Here is a 7277-nt window from a genome sequence, read left to right as displayed (position 1 = left end):
GGAATTTAGGAAGCAGTGGTTTTTAGAAGCACATGGAGGAGCCCCTTGCATTACAGCTTAGAGGGGCTGTGATGCACTACAATAAGGCATATCTAGAAATGGATGGAAAAAATACAAATAACATTTTTACAAACATTTCCTGTGTTGCACTTTCATAGGCCAATGCAATGATTAGCTCTGCTACGCTTTCAGTGACTTCAAAGTGATCACTAGTTGCCAGTAAATAACCAGAATACTGCTTACAATTCAAAATAGTTATCAACATATTCCAAATGTTTTTAATGTAAGAGATTATTTGAAGATCACAGGATAACAGCTGAGTCCCTTGAAGATTTTTCCATCCGACAGTGCAGCCCCACACTTTGTGGTCTGACACACAACTCAGCTTCATGCTGCATTATCAACATTTTTGGGGTAGCAAAGATATCAAACCAATCTGAATACATTGATGTTGTGCTGCTTCCTGCCTCATTGTCCATTCAGTCATTGCTTTAAATTAGAAGCATTCAGCATTCTGCCATTTACAGGGGGGAGTTTATGTTGTCTTGCTGAGAGGTTTAGCAGATCTCTCTCTACAGGGAACAATGGACTGCAAACAGACATACAGAAAAGCTCAGATATTTGAGAAAATCAGAAAGTTTGGTTGTCTCCCTGCATTTAGCCTGAGACAGAGATAGTAAGACCAAATTCTTTCACAATTACCAAGCTAAAAAGAAGAAGCAATAGGACGAGAAATAGAATCAATGCAACAGCATTTCAACCTATTCTATCCAAGTGTTATCACTTTTCCATCACATTATTCTGTGTTAAACCTGAGTATTAAGCTGACCTTTTGGATACCAAAGGATAAAAATGCATTACAATTTCTTGTCTTTCAGCCACGAAGACACATCCTGTTACTTGTCTTTCATCAGGGACAGTTCCTTAAGCCTTATGTTGAAAATTTTCCTGTCAAACTCTAACAAGACACTTTTCCCTTCAGTCCTCAGTTATTTGTTCTCCCCAAAGACCCAAGAGGTGGGATCAAATGAAGTTTTTCCATTGCCCTTTACTGCACTGCTCATGACTTAGAAAGGCTAACAGTGGAGCTTAGATGATATTAACATTAACTTGAATTTACACGGAAGGAATTACATCCCAACAACAGGGTTTGGTTTTCTAAATCTGATCTAGCAGAGCAAGTGCTACAGTTACTGTCTTCAGACATCAAGCTCAAAGCACAACAATCACAAATATCTTGAGCAATAAGTCACAAGCCATGAGCCTGGGAGTAAAAGCACAAAAATATGCAGCAGTACCAACACAGAGCAACTGCACAATGCTCAGGAAGACCTTCAAGAACCCTCAGATTGCAAGAATACTCCCCTACACACTCCAAGAAATCTGTGGATGCAAAATATTCTGCATACTGCATGTAATGACCAATTTTCATTTGTAGGGAGGTCTGTTTCTAACACTGGAGTCCCAAATAAGCTACAATTATGGCATATGGTGTTAATTTCTTCATGGCACTAAATTCAGAAATGCTCATTTGTCCTGCAAATGTTCTGAACTAATTCCACATTTAAATATGGAATGGTAAAACCGTGTCTGGGCTGAAGGACACTAAATATTCACAAGAATATGAAAAAAATCTTAGAGGTAGGTGTCCAGTAGCACTGCAGCTCTATCCCTAGGAAGCCCTCTAACACAGCTGAAAAAGACTTCTTCACCTTGCCTCTTTTACTGTGGGGATTACTTCAGTCTATTCCCAGTTCTGGATTCCGCTGTAAAAAGCCACAAAAAAAAAAAAAAATCAGTCACTACTGCAGAGTTTGCAATCTGAAATTAAAGCCAAGAATTAATTAGCCATTAGGAAACAGAATGAAACAATAAGAGAGCTGTTTTCACAATTTTGGGATGCATTCTCAAATATAAACCAATTGAGGATTGGGATGGCTTCTTTTGGACATAACACCAGTGAGGAGTTACAGAAAAAGATTTGAAGGAAGGTGATTAAATCAGTTTGCAGACATTTACAAAGCTAAAAGTGGAAACAGGGTTTTAAATCAATTAATAAGTGGATGATGAAGTATGGCATCACAGGTCTGTTGGGAATCTCATCAACATTTCCATGACAACTGAAGTAAAGCTAAGCAGCAAAAGTACCCAGGAAGAGTGGGCAAGGCCCTTTCTGATACATGATACCATGAGGAGGCAAATTTAAGATAGCAAGGAGGAAAACCTGATGAACTATGATCCCTAGCAGAAAATCAGAAAAGCAATAGAGAGGAGGCTATGTCCCCTGACACTGACTGGGTAGAATAAGCAAGTAGAAAACTTGACCTATACTCTCCCCACAGAGGTAGGAAAGATTACATAAGGAATTTTTTCCTTGCAGAAAACATGACCTTGTGTTTCTTTACGAGTAACTTTCCATTCATATTGGAATTGGTCAATTAACATTAAAAATGTAAAAGGAAAGGCTATAAAATCTGCCTCTGGGATCATTCATTTTTAATCATTTTTTAAATGGCCAAACAAAAGCAAAAAAAAAACTTTGTCACACTCCCTGCTTTGAGGTGTGGAACTGCATAAAAGCAGTTCCCTCTTGGAGTCAGAGACACAAATATAAACACAGGATCCTGTACAGAAAGCACTCTGGTAGTGTTTTGTTACTCAGAGTAACAAATTTTCTCCCTGAAACCTGGGGGCGAGAAAGTGTTAATAATTCAACAAGTTTTTCCTTCCTATTTCTTGAACCTCACTAATCACATTTTGGGTTAAATGACAAACTCCCTCATTTTTAGTCTTTGGAAAAGTAGTTGAAAGGATATCTAAATTTTCTGCATAATAAAAATAAAATAATATATACAATTCTATCATATTAATTTTTTTTCAATCAATATTAAAAAACTACTGATATAAATAGAGGTTTTATCACTCCATATTAAGAAAACTCATGTATATTTACCATTAAAAATCAATTGCAATAATCAATGTCTAAGAAGAGTTGTCCCTGTTACTGTAAAAGATCAAGTATAAATTTTTTTCTCCAAGTAGAAGTTTAGTGGTGATTTTCCAATTTGATTTCCGCTGACCACAGATGCAGAATAAACCAATGCAGCAGGATAAATAATTGGGGCTGTTTCTGTATACACAGATAAAGACTCATGATCATTAACAGTAAACAATAACTGCCAACAATAAACATTTAATGATACTCATAAAAATAATTGGCCATTGTGAAGCTCAACAAATTTAGGACAATTTCACATTAAATTGGTGGTTGTGCATTGAAGAAGACAGTATTTCACTGAAGGACAGCAAGTGATAAAACAGCCACTATCTCCTGATTCTGGCTGTTTAAAAAGACATTTTCTGAAACTGAGCATTCTGGTTTTTTCCTCCTACATATTGTCCAAGGAATCACCTTGCCTTGCTCAAAACTTAATGGGCACTACACTGGCACAAATGTTGTGCAAATAAAGCAGAACAAGTGCATTTCATAATTGCTGATTTTGCAACAAGGAAAAACTACAACTAATGCTCTGTCCAGGGAGCAATTTTGCTCAGTTTTCATCAGTAAGTGTGGTCCTCAAAGCAAGAAATTGCTTTTCTCCTTTCAATCCGCAAAATCCACGGAGCAGATGGGTGGAAGCTGATTGTTTTCCTTAGAACATGTTTGCACTAAACACTTACTGGACTGGCTCTGTGTACATCACAATCAGACCAAAGATTCAGATTCAGGGCAGGACTCAATAATTTGTCAGCCCCAGTCATCTGAATATCCCACAGCTGCCATAAAATTCACAGAAATATACTTTTAAAGGGGAAATGAGAAAGGCTGAATTTTTAACCTTAACATTTTTTTAAGCCAAGAGATGCCAGAGCAAGAAAATAATTAAGCACATCTAGCTCATAATATAGTCAGCCACTGGATCATACATAAATTGATTTAAGATTTCAAATGATGACAACATGGGTTTTAAGTCTGTGGTTTTTTGTATCAACTGCTAAAATCCATCATTCAAATGTGGTTTCAAAAACACATCTTCAACTAACTTGGCTTACTTTTCAGAAATCCATTGGATGCAACTAAATTTAAAAGGCAGAATGCAATTCTGTCGCAGGTCTCAAAGCTGTGAAATTCTCTGGAGTTCTGTGACCATGAATTATATCAATTAATGAAATCAAAAAAGAACAGAAACTTACGTACAAATGTAGAGAAAAAATGAGATGCTCCTTAAATGGCAGCATTGACTTCAGCCATACCAATTTTTAGATAAATGGCAAGAACTGGAGAAGGAAAGTGAGGAGAAAACATTGCTTACATTTAGTTTCAGTTAAGGTACACCTGAAATGAGAGTTAATTACTGTATAAAATAACTCTCATGTTGGAAGTCTCAACTCAAATGAAGTGCTAGAAATTAAAGTACCTAAAGTCACTGCAATTTTAATATATTTTCATTTGACTGCTGCAGTATTGCTCTTAAAATTAATCAGCATCTCTTAATCTTATGGATGGCAATTTCTTTAAGCATCTGCTGTCATATTATCAAGGTCTTGTAGCATTTTTGAGCCTTATTGATCATTACTTGGCAGATCAAAACTCCGATCCTGTGGATATTTAAGTTTCAAGTGTACTCAGGAGAGAAATCTGGTAACAGTACTTGACATCTGCATTTGTCCACAAGAGGAGCAACCTCCCCAGACTCTTTGCTCCATAGCAAGCAAACTTTATTTTGACAAAACAGGCTATCTGTCCTGGTTTGAAAGGACGGGTGTCTGCCAGTAAGGGCAAAAGTTTCCCTTTGAAACAGAGACTTTGGTTCCACTCCCCCCCAAGTATTATAATTGTTTGAATCAAGGACTCTGAGGCAGAGATAAGGGGATGGGAATAACAGCTCTTTTACTAATATATCTAACTGTACAAGCAGAAAACAACAGCAGTTGTTAAAATTGCTAACAGAACAGAATAGATAACTCGGTGTCAGTCCCTTTAGATGCAAGCACGCTGTTTCTGTGCTTAGTCCACAGCCCGGATCTGCCGAGGGCAGACGGGAACGGAGGCAGGAGGGAGGGGGTTGGGGCGGCAGCGGCCACGCTGGTCTCGGTGGGAACGGGCTGCAGTGGCGGCTCCTCGCTCACAGTGTGTGTGTCCGGGTGATCAGCTGTGTCCGCAGAGGCAGGAGGCTGGAACGGGGCAGATGCAGGGCAGATGATCGCAGAGGGTCTGGCTCTCCTGTGCTCCGGCCGCGTGGGCTCAAGATCCGGGCGTCCTCCTTCGAGCTCGCTGGAAACCCGAGTGCCCTCCCGGAAGCCTCAGAGGCCCCTCTGGGAGCCGTTCCCACCTACCCCTTTTGTCTGGAGTCATCATAGATCCTGGGTGTAACCCGGCCAGCTCCATTGGCATGATAATGGGAAAAATTCTTTCAATTGGCACAGTAATAGAAAAAACACTCAACCCCCAACACTATCTTAAAAGAAGAACAAGACATAATCTAAGTATAGTGTTACAAAATCCAGACTGATAATTCAGCTGAACTTAAGCAATGAAATCTCAGAAGTGATTTTTACATCTTAAAACAAAAGGAAAATAACTGCATTATAAAAAAAAATGTTATTTTCTCTTGGTCCAATACTCTTAAGACCCTTATGTTCCAGAAGAATTTGGTGTAAATAACAGAACCTTTCAGATTACAGAACTAAGGTGAAATCAGTTTCTTTTCTATGTGGACTCAGCAGGCTAATTTGTCAAGGATGTTCCCAGGGTGGTAATAGTGCTTGTCAGTAATATGTATCTGCAAAATTCCAGCAGAGCAAACAGCTGGAATAAGTGTCAAGAAAACTCAGTTATCTGCTGTACTAATAACCACAAGTCTGTACACATCATGCTGAGCTAACCTCCGGAAGGATCAATGTCATTACCTTAAAATTTCAGGTTGGCTTTATGAGCTGTTTATTCCAATTAACACGGAAGGAAATTGCTGGGTAACTACCACCCTCATTTGCAAAGTCTAATGTTCACACTATAATGAGTTCTGAAACATACTTTTCTTTTGTGCATACCTACATTTAAAGTAACGTTAAATCTCATATGGCAAGTAGAAATTTCATCTCTTCATTCTGTAATCATAGACAGAAATAAATTTCTGAAGAGTGCTCACACATCCAATAGAAAAAATGAAACACCTGAAACTGCCTCTGATCAGAGAATAAGTTGCATTTTTATTCCAAAAAAAGCTGCCAAAATTCTGCTTCAATGTATGAAGTCTAGATCCCTAGTCATGCAGCTAAGGGAATGAGCAAAACACTATAAAATGGTGTCTTGCAAAAAGCATGAAATGGTCACTTCTGTCTTTTCAAAATTTGTTTTTCTAAGGATTAATGAAATTGGTGGTACCTGCTGTGTATGACATTCTCTATGAATAAGTATTTATAACTATATACATAACTTTTATAAATTAATATAATTTTGTGTTTACAACTTATTTCACAGGATATTGCATTAGAAAAGCTAACTCTCATTTTCAATTAATATAGTAGAACACTAATTTATTGATCTACAGTGTGTTACTGGTTCTTTCTCCTATTTAACATTTTGAAAATTATTCCAAAGAATTTTCAAAACATTCAATACAAAAAAGTTTATTTGTGCTAAGATGTAAGCACAAATAAACTTTAAACTTTGTGAAGATAGACAGAAAGCTAATGTTGCCATGAGCATTTGAATTAAAAGTTTTTGTTTAGCTAACTTTAAGTAGAAATAATGTTTTTTACATGCAATTAGCAAGATGAAAAGCTATCAAAGCACAATCAAAGGTTTCATTCCATGTGCTTACAAGCTGAGCCTTGATCAAATTAGAGGTGGAAAGATGTGTTAGTTGCAATGGAAAGATGTGAATTATGAAACCATTAACACAAGGGAAAGGTTCACAGAAAAATTAGAAGTCCTTGCTGAGCCAAGACAGATAGAGGAGATCATTTTATTCAATAGATGGAAAAGCTCAGGTCACAATAGGGATAATTTTTTCACAAGAGCAGCATCCATTGAAAGAACAGTCTGAAGGTGGAATAAGGTTAACACTTCCCAAAATGGGAAAAAACCCTCAAATCTGACCTAGATTGTCATCATCTACACTTATCATCTAGAATTTTGAAAATGGTACCCAAAATTGTGAATTCTAAACTTTGAGCTGATTTACTGATCCTTTTGTTCTAACAATTTCCTATAATTTTACCTTTTTTTTTTTTTTTTTTTTTTTTTTTTTTTTTTTTTTTTTTTTCATTTTAAG

Source organism: Erithacus rubecula (genome assembly GCF_903797595.1).
Source record: "Erithacus rubecula genome assembly, contig: scaffold_98_arrow_ctg1, whole genome shotgun sequence".
NCBI classification, from domain to species: domain Eukaryota; kingdom Metazoa; phylum Chordata; class Aves; order Passeriformes; family Muscicapidae; genus Erithacus; species Erithacus rubecula.
This window is presented reverse-complemented; position numbering follows the sequence as displayed.